A 13246-nucleotide genomic window follows, 5' to 3' on the forward strand; every position below is an offset into this window, starting at 1 on the left:
TGTCTAGACAGTCACTTTGAATCAAAAGTATCATAACAAAACTAGTTTGCATTCATCCTGTGTCTCCTTACACACTTGTGCTCTTTATCCGCTCAAAACGCTATAGAGCGAACGAGAAGGCGCTAGGAGCAAAGGAAAGTGGTTTTTCTAACAAACTCATATAATCAGTTGCCCGACCTACTCCAATTTGATTTTTTTCACATAGTTAGACATAGTATAGTACTATGAAATGTTTCTGACCCAAAATATTACGAAATATCATTGTTTACATTAAAATGCAAAAGTTGATGAAAAAGTATGATAAGGTGAAAAAAGTGACATTTTATGTCTAGACAGTCACTTTGAATCAAAAGTACCATAACAAAACTAGTTTGCATTCATCCTGTGTCTCCTTACACACTTGTGCTCTTTATCCGCTCAAAACGCTATAGAGCGAACGAGAAGGCGCTAGGAGCAAAGGAAAGTGGTTTTTCTAACAAACTCATATAATCAGTTGCCCGACCTACTCCAATTTGATTTTTTTCACATAGTTAGACATAGTATAGTACTATGAAATGTTTCTGACCCAAAATATTACGAAATATCATTGTTTACATTAAAATGCAAAAGTTGATGAAAAAGTATGATAAGGTGAAAAAAGTGACATTTTATGTCTAGACAGTCACTTTGAATCAAAAGTATCATAACAAAACTAGTTTGCATTCATCCTGTGTCTCCTTACACACTTGTGCTCTTTATCCGCTCAAAACGCTATAGAGCGAACGAGAAGGCGCTAGGAGCAAAGGAAAGTGGTTTTTCTAACAAACTCATATAATCAGTTGCCCGACCTACTCCAATTTGATTTTTTTCACATAGTTAGACATAGTATAGTACTATGAAATGTTTCTGACCCAAAATATTACGAAATATCATTGTTTACATTAAAATGCAAAAGTTGATGAAAAAGTATGATAAGGTGAAAAAAGTGACATTTTATGTCTAGACAGTCACTTTGAATCAAAAGTACCATAACAAAACTAGTTTGCATTCATCCTGTGTCTCCTTACACACTTGTGCTCTTTATCCGCTCAAAACGCTATAGAGCGAACGAGAAGGCGCTAGGAGCAAAGGAAAGTGGTTTTTCTAACAAACTCATATAATCAGTTGCCCGACCTACTCCAATTTGATTTTTTTCACATAGTTAGACATAGTATAGTACTATGAAATGTTTCTGACCCAAAATATTACGAAATATGATTGTTTACATTAAAATGCAAAAGTTGATGAAAAAGTATGATAAGGTGAAAAAAGTGACATTTTATGTCTAGACAGTCACTTTGAATCAAAAGTATCATAACAAAACTAGTTTGCATTCATCCTGTGTCTCCTTACACACTTGTGCTCTTTATCCGCTCAAAACGCTATAGAGCGAACGAGAAGGCGCTAGGAGCAAAGGAAAGTGGTTTTTCTAACAAACTCATATAATCAGTTGCCCGACCTACTCCAATTTGATTTTTTTCACATAGTTAGACATAGTATAGTACTATGAAATGTTTCTGACCCAAAATATTACGAAATATGATTGTTTACATTAAAATGCAAAAGTTGATGAAAAAGTATGATAAGGTGAAAAAAGTGACATTTTATGTCTAGACAGTCACTTTGAATCAAAAGTACCATAACAAAACTAGTTTGCATTCATCCTGTGTCTCCTTACACACTTGTGCTCTTTATCCGCTCAAAACGCTATAGAGCGAACGAGAAGGCGCTAGGAGCAAAGGAAAGTGGTTTTTCTAACAAACTCATATAATCAGTTGCCCGACCTACTCCAATTTGATTTTTTTCACATAGTTAGACATAGTATAGTACTATGAAATGTTTCTGACCCAAAATATTACGAAATATCATTGTTTACATTAAAATGCAAAAGTTGATGAAAAAGTATGATAAGGTGAAAAAAGTGACATTTTATGTCTAGACAGTCACTTTGAATCAAAAGTATCATAACAAAACTAGTTTGCATTCATCCTGTGTCTCCTTACACACTTGTGCTCTTTATCCGCTCAAAACGCTATAGAGCGAACGAGAAGGCGCTAGGAGCAAAGGAAAGTGGTTTTTCTAACAAACTCATATAATCAGTTGCCCGACCTACTCCAATTTGATTTTTTTCACATAGTTAGACATAGTATAGTACTATGAAATGTTTCTGACCCAAAATATTACGAAATATCATTGTTTACATTAAAATGCAAAAGTTGATGAAAAAGTATGATAAGGTGAAAAAAGTGACATTTTATGTCTAGACAGTCACTTTGAATCAAAAGTATCATAACAAAACTAGTTTGCATTCATCCTGTGTCTCCTTACACACTTGTGCTCTTTATCCGCTCAAAACGCTATAGAGCGAACGAGAAGGCGCTAGGAGCAAAGGAAAGTGGTTTTTCTAACAAACTCATATAATCAGTTGCCCGACCTACTCCAATTTGATTTTTTTCACATAGTTAGACATAGTATAGTACTATGAAATGTTTCTGACCCAAAATATTACGAAATATGATTGTTTACATTAAAATGCAAAAGTTGATGAAAAAGTATGATAAGGTGAAAAAAGTGACATTTTATGTCTAGACAGTCACTTTGAATCAAAAGTATCATAACAAAACTAGTTTGCATTCATCCTGTGTCTCCTTACACACTTGTGCTCTTTATCCGCTCAAAACGCTATAGAGCGAACGAGAAGGCGCTAGGAGCAAAGGAAAGTGGTTTTTCTAACAAACTCATATAATCAGTTGCCCGACCTACTCCAATTTGATTTTTTTCACATAGTTAGACATAGTATAGTACTATGAAATGTTTCTGACCCAAAATATTACGAAATATGATTGTTTACATTAAAATGCAAAAGTTGATGAAAAAGTATGATAAGGTGAAAAAAGTGACATATTATGTCTAGACAGTCACTTTGAATCAAAAGTACCATAACAAAACTAGTTTGCATTCATCCTGTGTCTCCTTACACACTTGTGCTCTTTATCCGCTCAAAACGCTATAGAGCGAACGAGAAGGCGCTAGGAGCAAAGGAAAGTGGTTTTTCTAACAAACTCATATAATCAGTTGCCCGACCTACTCCAATTTGATTTTTTTCACATAGTTAGACATAGTATAGTACTATGAAATGTTTCTGACCCAAAATATTACGAAATATCATTGTTTACATTAAAATGCAAAAGTTGATGAAAAAGTATGATAAGGTGAAAAAAGTGACATTTTATGTCTAGACAGTCACTTTGAATCAAAAGTACCATAACAAAACTAGTTTGCATTCATCCTGTGTCTCCTTACACACTTGTGCTCTTTATCCGCTCAAAACGCTATAGAGCGAACGAGAAGGCGCTAGGAGCAAAGGAAAGTGGTTTTTCTAACAAACTCATATAATCAGTTGCCCGACCTACTCCAATTTGATTTTTTTCACATAGTTAGACATAGTATAGTACTATGAAATGTTTCTGACCCAAAATATTACGAAATATCATTGTTTACATTAAAATGCAAAAGTTGATGAAAAAGTATGATAAGGTGAAAAAAGTGACATTTTATGTCTAGACAGTCACTTTGAATCAAAAGTATCATAACAAAACTAGTTTGCATTCATCCTGTGTCTCCTTACACACTTGTGCTCTTTATCCGCTCAAAACGCTATAGAGCGAACGAGAAGGCGCTAGGAGCAAAGGAAAGTGGTTTTTCTAACAAACTCATATAATCAGTTGCCCGACCTACTCCAATTTGATTTTTTTCACATAGTTAGACATAGTATAGTACTATGAAATGTTTCTGACCCAAAATATTACGAAATATGATTGTTTACATTAAAATGCAAAAGTTGATGAAAAAGTATGATAAGGTGAAAAAAGTGACATTTTATGTCTAGACAGTCACTTTGAATCAAAAGTACCATAACAAAACTAGTTTGCATTCATCCTGTGTCTCCTTACACACTTGTGCTCTTTATCCGCTCAAAACGCTATAGAGCGAACGAGAAGGCGCTAGGAGCAAATGAAAGTGGTTTTTCTAACAAACTCATATAATCAGTTGCCCGACCTACTCCAATTTGATTTTTTTCACATAGTTAGACATAGTATAGTACTATGAAATGTTTCTGACCCAAAATATTACGAAATATGATTGTTTACATTAAAATGCAAAAGTTGATGAAAAAGTATGATAAGGTGAAAAAAGTGACATATTATGTCTAGAAAGTCAGTTTTCATCAAAAGTACAATAACAAATCGAGTTCCCATTCATCCTGTGTCTCCTTGCACACTTGTGCTCTTTATCCGCTCAAAACGCTATAGAGCGAACGAGAAGGCGCTGTTGGCTCGAATTTAGCCTATTACCCAAAAACATTTAAAATTCAACTTAGAAGCCAATACTCACATCTACCTCTGAGACCAGTTGGAGATAGAAAAAATACACCAGCCGTGAGTGAGAAGAAGCAAGGGTCCAGCTTTATTGTTCCATTCCACCACACGAGATCCACACCGATGAGAATTCTCAAAAGTGATCCCCCTACCCTGAGCTTAAGCTCCAGTATTTATACTGTATTTACACACTAGATAACCCATAGGTTTCCAGAAAAGGCCTATTTCACTTACCCATAGAATTGAAACCAGGGGTTTTAATTTACACATAAAATCAGAACCCAGGCATTTCCAACAACCCAGGAAACAAAAACCCAGAGTTTCTAGTTACCTAGGTGGTCAAAAACCAGGATTCTCATTTACCTAGGGGGTCAAAAACCAGGATTCTCATTTACCTAGGTAAAAAAAATGACGTAGGCAAGACGACTAAACAACCGGGAGGGACCTTGGTCTTATCGTTAAATAGAGGGGGGGGGGGGGGGCAGTTTGACCCAGCCACCCTTATAACTGGCTCTCTTCATGGTTCTCTTAAAATTAAGGCCTTCCTTGTGAGCCAAGAACCCTCACCATTTGATTCATGAGTAGGTTTACATTTTCCTGTATTTCTCGTTTATAATTTATTTTCATATTTGCACTATATTTCTTATTTTATATATATTTATACTACTTGAAAAGCGGTTTACTGTACTTCCAACTTCTTAATATCATTACAGTTCTACTGTCCTGCATATCCTACAATTCTGCTTTTTATAGAGTTTCTCTATTACTATAAGATTCTATTAAAGTTATTCATGTGTGTGTATGAGGAAGAGAGTGTGTGTGTATGTATGTTGTGTCTACCTGCCCGCCCTTGACGGTACGAGTGTGTGTGTTTTTAGCACTCCTCAGCTCGTACACTTCTTTTTGACTTTTTTCCCATTACTGCTCTTAAATTGCTCGTAATTCCAATCCGCCTAATCCCGCTTCTATGTGTCTAGGTGCCGGTGCCCGTCGTCAGTCCCCTCTCTCTCCGTTACTGGACCTGGATCAGGGTTTGGACCTGGATCTGGACACTCATTACCAGCTTGTGCATCTCACTGCTGATATCATGATGCTACTTAACTATCTTCGCAGCACCCCCCCTAAGAATGGAGATCCGGGGTTCCCCCCTCTTCTTCGGTACAGAATCTGCCCCACGAACGTGCGTGTTGACGCCTCTACACAGTCAGACCCAGAACCCCCCTCCAGCTTCCAATCCGAGGATGATGATGTTGTCTTCTCCGGTCCGGACCCCGACCATCCGTCCCTCTTCTCACCTACCAGTCCGCCCGACTCTCAGTGGTCCGCTCACTTCACCCCCCCTGACTTCCCCATGTCCCCAGGACGCACCCCATTTTCCTCCCCCTCTTACTCTCCTCCAGACTACGCACCCACCCGTCCTGTGAATTACCAATAAAATTACATTTTTACTCATACTCAATCTCCCTCGTGTTTATTTCATGTCATTTTTATCCACAACAGCGCTAGGAGCAAAGGAAAGTGGTTTTTCTAACAAACTCATATAATCAGTTGCCCGACCTACTCCAATTTGATTTTTTTCACATAGTTAGACATAGTATAGTACTATGAAATGTTTCTGACCCAAAATATTACGAAACATCATTGTTTACATTAAAATGCAAAAGTTGATGAAACAGTATGATAAGGTGAAAAAAGTGACATTTTATGTCTAGAAAGTCACTTTTCATCAAAAGTACAATAACAAAAGTAGTTCGCATTCATCCTGTGTCTCCTTACACACCTGTGCTCTTTATCCGCTCAAAACGCTATACAGCGAACGAGAAGGCGCTAGGAGTAAAGGAAAGTGGTTTTTCTAACAAACTCATATAATCAGTTGCCCGACCTGCTCCAATTTGATTTTTTTCACATAGTTAGACATAGTATAGTACTATGAAATGTTTCTGACCCAAAATATTACGAAATATCATTGTTTACATTAAAATGCAAAAGTTGATGATAAAGTATTATAGGGTGAAAAAAAGTGACAATTGAAGTGTAGAAAGTCAGTTTTCATAAAATGTGTACTAACAAAACTTGTTCACATTCATCCTGTGTGTCCATACACACTTGTGCTCTTCAGACTCTGAAAATGCTATACAGCGATTTTCAAGCATCTAGGACCAAAGTGTTTTTTCTTAAAAACTCATACAATCAGTTGCCCGACCTACTCCAATATGATATTTTTCACATATTAATGACATAATATAGTACTATGAAATGTTTCTGACCTAAAATGATATGAAATATAATTGTTTACCTTAAAATCTACAAGTTGATAATAAAGTATTATAAGATGACAAAAGTGACAATTGAAGTGTAGATATAGTGTAGGGATAAAGCAGATAACACCTTCTAATGTCCCTCTTTCCTCCGTCAGCCTTTTCAGCCTTGTATTAAGAGTTGAGCGTTTCTCTTCTCTATGCTACAGCGCGGATGTGGATTGCCTCAGAGCGTATACGAGCTCGGAGAGAGTCTGATTGAACCACACTGACACACAGGATAGCTCAGAGAGACTTCACTAGTTTATTGCAGATTTCACAGAGGTTTATGTACAAATAGCCGTGCATAGGCGCACTGCTGTGTGGAAATAATATAGCAGTTAAACTGTATGGCCATATACGTGCAAAATATTTTAAGCAATACAAGAAAGTACAGGTTTCTTAACATATATGGTATCGTTCGCTTAACAGAAAAGAGGAAGTTCTTATGGTGACATGGTGGCACTTACACAACAGACAGGTTCTGGAAAGTTCATGAGACAGAAATTAAACTACAACCTAACGTCCAGCAGCCACGACGTCTAATGTTTAGGCCATACCTGAGTGTTCATGGGTGCAGAGACAGAAATGTTTGTTGTAATCAGGCAGTCCTATTTCTGGAGCAGAACACAATGCTGTTTTGAGATGTTGAAGGCCTCCACAGTCTCGGGTGTGTGTGTGACAGGTGACAACAGAGGATCAGAATGTTCCACTACGGCCCTCAGCTGCTTATCATAATAGGAATCAGTTAGGAATCCACTGCCTACAATAGTTAATGAGACCTAAATAGGCCAAGACAGCCTGATTGGTTGCAGGGAGCTGAGATGTTTTGACCACCGTTATACGATCATCAGAGAGCCATCGTTGTCCTTTGGAAAAAGGAAGCCTAGACACTTGACTTCAGTTTTACAGAGCTGTAGTTTGGTTCTGGACACCTTGAAACCCTTTAGAGCCAAGTGCTGTAAGAGTCGACAGGTTGCAGTCCAGCAGCCCTCTTCTGTTTCCGACGTGATGAGTAGATCGTCTGCATATTGTAGGACATGGGAATCATCAGCTACCTGTAAGTCTTGTAATGAGAACAGATGAGAAGCAAGTGAACCATGTCATATTGAGTCGTAAACAATTTATCATATTAAGTCATAAACATGTGAAAGAGGTCATAATATCATAGTAAATCATAAACGTGTCGTAGAATCATATTCTACACACTCATCCACATACTAACAGTTGCCACATGCAGAAGTTTTCTAATGATATGGTCATTGTTGGATGAGTATCAGAGGAGAACGACCAGGAATTCCGGGAGGTCATCGCTGACTTTGTTATCTGGTGTGAATTAAACCACCTCTGCCTCAAAGCCAGCAAGACAAAGGAAATGGTAGTCGACCTCCACAGGAGGCCACCCCGGTCTACGCTGGTGTGCATCCAGGGTGGAAAATTGAAAGGGTGGAGATATATAAATTCCTGGCGGTTCACCTCAACAATAAACTGGACTGGTCCACAAACACAGATGTCCTTTATAAAAAGGGCCAAAGTCGTCTCCACCTGCTGAGGAGACTGAGGTCTTTTGGTGTGTGCAGGACACTGCTAAAATCTTTCTATGACACTGTGGTAGCATCTGCTATCTTCTATGCAGGACTTTCCTGGGGAGTTGGGAGCCCAGAGAGGGACAGAAACATCTCAACAAATTGCTTAAGAGGGTTAGCTCTGTCCTGGTCTGCCCTTTGGACAGCTTAGAGGTGGTGGGGGAGAGGAGGATGTTAGCTAAGCTGGCGTCTATCATGGGCAATTCCTCTCACCCCCTGTATGGGATATTGGGGTCCCTGAGCAGCTCCTTCAGGAGCACCCTCAGTGCAAGAAAGACCACTACCGCAGGTCCTTCGTCCCTACAGCAGTCAGACTCTTTAATGCAATAATAACATAATGTAGCACTGCTAGCTGTTTTTACATCAACCTACACATTATTATTATTTATTGCTCACCCCTCTATTGTTAACTGTGCAACAATCCATTAATTTATCCATTTATGTATATAAACAAGTTGTTACCCATCTGTATATATTCAAATTTGTATTTATCTGTACCTCATTCATGCGGTGCCCATAGTGTACATATTACCATTTCTTACTACTTTTATTCTTATTTTTCTATTCCTATTGTATATATTTTTTTAGATCCTTTTTTTGCTCTTTAATTCTATTCCTATTTAATGTGTATTCTTTCCTATCTGATTTTGGTGTAATTGAGCTGCTGTAATGAGGGAATTTCCCCAGTGTGGGATCAATAAAGTTTATCTTATCTTAATACAGGTGTCTAGTGAAAATTTCATGTGAATAGCCTCATTGGAAATATATTTACTGAAAATAATGTTGATGCATCCAGTACTTATTTCCCCCACTGTTGCTCAGTGTGGCGCACAGTCCTGATGCCGCTGGTCCACATCACTATATATCAGGGTGGAGATTTCTGTTGGTGCTCTCACTAGGGAACTGGAGCTTCCTGTCAAGATGAACTCTCATTCGCTGGTCCTGGGTGAAAGGAACTATCCTTGATGGAACTCTTGGCGTGGCACATGTGTTGCCCCATCTTCCCTGATGAAATGGATGTGCTAGAGAATGACCTCTACTTATGGCCTGTATACACCCCTGCAGCACCTTGGCCAATCTGCTCAGGACTTGAGTCACCTGTAGTGGCTTTGAGAGAGTACAATCTTGCAGCCTGACAAGATGTGCTTCTAAATTGCATTTGGACTGCTACAGAGGGGACAGCATTCTTCCTGGCCAAACCACTGGTGCAAGTTCATTGGGCAGTGGAATGTGTTGTATGTTGCCCTTATAAGAAAACAGCCTTGCCTGTGGGATTTTCCACAGGTCTGCCATGCTGATTTTTCTGCCAACAATGCCTTCTGTCTGGACACTGATGATCACTTTGTGCGGCAGTCTGTTAATTGCCAGATTGGCTTTTGCATGGGCTTTCCACTTATGGCTCATGTGGAGGTGGATGTTTGTACGCCTCACTTCCTGTTCAGTGGACTCAGTCATTTCCAACACTAGCCTGGTCTTCTCCTGTTTCTAGCAACAACAGCTGTAAGATGTTCTTTCCAAATGACCAATTTCAGATAGGCATCGCAGCAAGACCAGCCACTTTTGGATGAATGATTTGGCTTTCCCATCCATATTGTTTACTGGAGATAAGGGGATTTCACACAATTTCACCAACCACATTATTCTCTGATACAGTGTGGTGTGGTAGCAGCACACCTTGTACTTTCCTGGAAGCTGTCTTTGGTCAATCCTTGCCAGCTGTCAGAAAGCTGTTTCAACATGTTCTTCCCCATGTGCTTGTTAGAGAGCTTAGGCATGTATTGTCTCCCAAGGCTTTTGATGGACTGTTCAGCCAGCATCTGGATTTTCTCACCACAGACAACAAAGATGGTGCTGTTGTTCCTAAGCCCTTTCCTGATAGAGAAACTTCAGGACTTAGCAGGCTTGATCTTCAACCTTGACCAGGACATCAGTTTATCCATCCATTTCAGCAGCCTAACTGTACATGGCACTGTCAGCAGGCAGCTAGTAACATCATCCATGTAGCTTCTCCTCCCTGTCTGTCTTGTATATTCTCTCTCCCCATCTGTCCAATGAGTATTACCTCGATGGTGGCCACAAACAAGATGGGGGAGATTGAGCATCCCATGGTGATTCCTACCTCCAAATGCTGCCATCTAGTAGTGAAATTATGGAGGGCAAAGCCCATCTGAAGGTCCTTGAAGTAATTTGAGAACAGGCTCCTGATGTTGTCGGCTTGTGGAAGAACTCAGTGACATAGTTGATGAGCTGATGTGGAACCGATCCATACTTATTTGTGAGGTCAAGCCAAACGGCATACAGTTGGGAGAGAGAGAGAACTCTGGTCAAGCAGCGTCAAGCAGGAAGCAGCGCCCTTCGAGCTAACGCTATTACATTAATTTCTTCTAATCTCTATACTTTAAAATTATTTACCTTACGTTATACAAATATTACTGACACCACTTTAGATAAAACAATCGTAACGTTGCGCTGTCGCTAAATTTGATCTGTTTTTACAAACATCTGCGACTAGCTTGCGACTAGCTTATAGCCCATAGCCCGCTAGTATCACCTACCGCTAGCCTTGTTTACGTTCCTTATTTCTCATTTACCGCTGTTTTGATTAAAAAACAAATATGTCTGCTGTTTCTCCGGTTTTGAGTGCAGATGAGGACTCGTTCGAGCTTCATATGGTGCGGCTGGAACTGGAGGATGTGGAGAAGCAGATCCGCGGCCTACTCGACAAGCAGGCCCAGCTGCTGGAGCGACAAACTGTGCTGGAAACATCTTGTGCCTACTCGACAAGCAGGCCCAGCTGCTGGAGCGACAAACTGTGCTGGAAACATCTTCTGCCTCTGCTCACATATCCATGCACACAGCATGGTATTTCCAATCCCAGGCCCTCTACACCGTGTGTTTCTCTGTGCAGGGACTGTGCACCTAGGACTTCCCCAGCCGTGGTCTCCGTCACGCCAGCACACCTCAGGCCTTCGGTAAACCAGCGGCGGAAGGCGCGGGCTGGACCCCAGGTGAGGAGCTCTCCACCTCCGGTATTCGAGATTCCAACCAGGAACCCCTTCACCCCTCTCCGTCAGACCAGACTCAACGCTGTGATCGTCGGGGAGTCCATTGTGCGGAACGTCCGTGTAGCCTCTTCTAAAGGTAAGGTGAGCACACTGTTTTTCTGGTGCTTGTGTCCTTGATGTCGTTGCGCAGGTATCCGGGATCCTGAAGAAGGACGAGCGCATTGGAGCGGTTGTGCTGCATGCGGAGACGAACGATACCAGGCTGCGGCAGACGGAGGTTCTGAAGAGGGACTTCTCCAGCCTGATCGAGACGGTACGAGGCAGATCACCCACCGCAAAGATCATCGTCTCTGGACCTCTTCCCACATACAGACGTGGAGCAGAAAAGTTCAGTAGACTTCTAGCATTAAATGATTGGTTAGTCTCTTGGTGTAATGAGCAGAATCTGGTGTTTGTCAGTAACTGGAATCTGTTCTGGGAGCGTCCTAGGTTGTTTCGTCCTGATGGCCTGCACCCCAGCAGCCTTGGAGCGGAACTGCTGTCTGACAACATCTCCAAGGCGCTACACTCCAAGTGACTGCTTACTGTAAGTACATCTTCCAATAATAACAACATTCAGTATAATCAATGTTCAGCTAAAAATCCGGTACCGGTAATACATACTATAGAGACTGTGTCTGTTCCCCGAGCTATACAAATATATAGAAAATCTCGGAAAGTCTATCTTCGTAACCTAATTAACATAAAATTAAATCATATTGAATGCACAGCCAGCACTTTTGATCTGAGGTTAGGACTATTAAACATTAGATCTCTTGCGTCTAAGGCTCTTATTGTTAACGACATCATTACTGATCAGGAATGTAATTTAATGTGTTTAACAGAAACTTGGATTAAACCAAACGAGTACATAGCATTAAATGACGCCAGTCCTCCTGGATACAGCCTCGTACATCAGCCTCGTTCAACTGGTAGAGGAGGAGGTGTTGGTCTCATCCATAGTAAAAATCTAGTCATCACACAAAAACCTAAGCATAAATTTAATTCTTTTGAAATTCTTTATACCAGTATAAGTTATGTAGCCACAAAAAATAAGTCAATTCCTCTAATTATTATTTACAGACCCCCAGTGCCATATACTGAATTTCTTAGTGAATTTGCAGACTTTGTCTCAAACCTGGTTGTGTCTGTAGATAAAGCATTAATCGTCGGAGACTTTAATATTCATTTTGATAGCCTGGAAGACCCTCCAAGATTAGCGGTTGTGTCCATCTTAGATGCAGTAGGGATTAATCAGAACGTAATCGGGCCTACTCATAATGGTGGTCACACTCTTGACCTCATACTAACATACGGACTAAATATAGAAAATATTATCATTTTTCCACAGTCTGAAGTTGTCTCAGACCATTATCTTATCTCGTTCATAATACGTATTGATCATAATATTTCCACCTCGCCTCGCTACCGTGTAAAACGTACCTACACATCAGCTACTGCACCAAGCTTCATAAATAACCTCGCAGAAACATCAATTAGATTTGGATCACCGTCAGATCACACAGAACTCGATCAGGCGACTGAAAGCTTGGAGTCAACACTCCGCTACCCGCTAGATAGAGTGGCTCCACTCAAAAGGAAAATAATTAGAGAAAAAAAATTAGCACCCTGGTATAACGATCAAACGCGAACCTTAAAACAGACAACTCGACAATTAAATGGCGTCAAACCAAACTGGTGATATTTCAAACAGCATGAAAGGAGAGCCTACTGAAATATAGAAAATCTCTCAGCGATGCTAGAAAAATCTATTTCTCCACCTTAATAGGAGACAACAAAAACAATTCTAGATTCCTTTTCAACACAGTAGCAAAATTAACTAGGAATAAAACCACTACAGAGAGAAACACTCAATCATTACATAGCAGTGAAGATTTCATGAAATTTTTCATTGATAAGGT

Source organism: Ictalurus punctatus, chromosome 17 (assembly GCF_001660625.3).
Source record: "Ictalurus punctatus breed USDA103 chromosome 17, Coco_2.0, whole genome shotgun sequence".
NCBI lineage: Eukaryota > Metazoa > Chordata > Actinopteri > Siluriformes > Ictaluridae > Ictalurus > Ictalurus punctatus.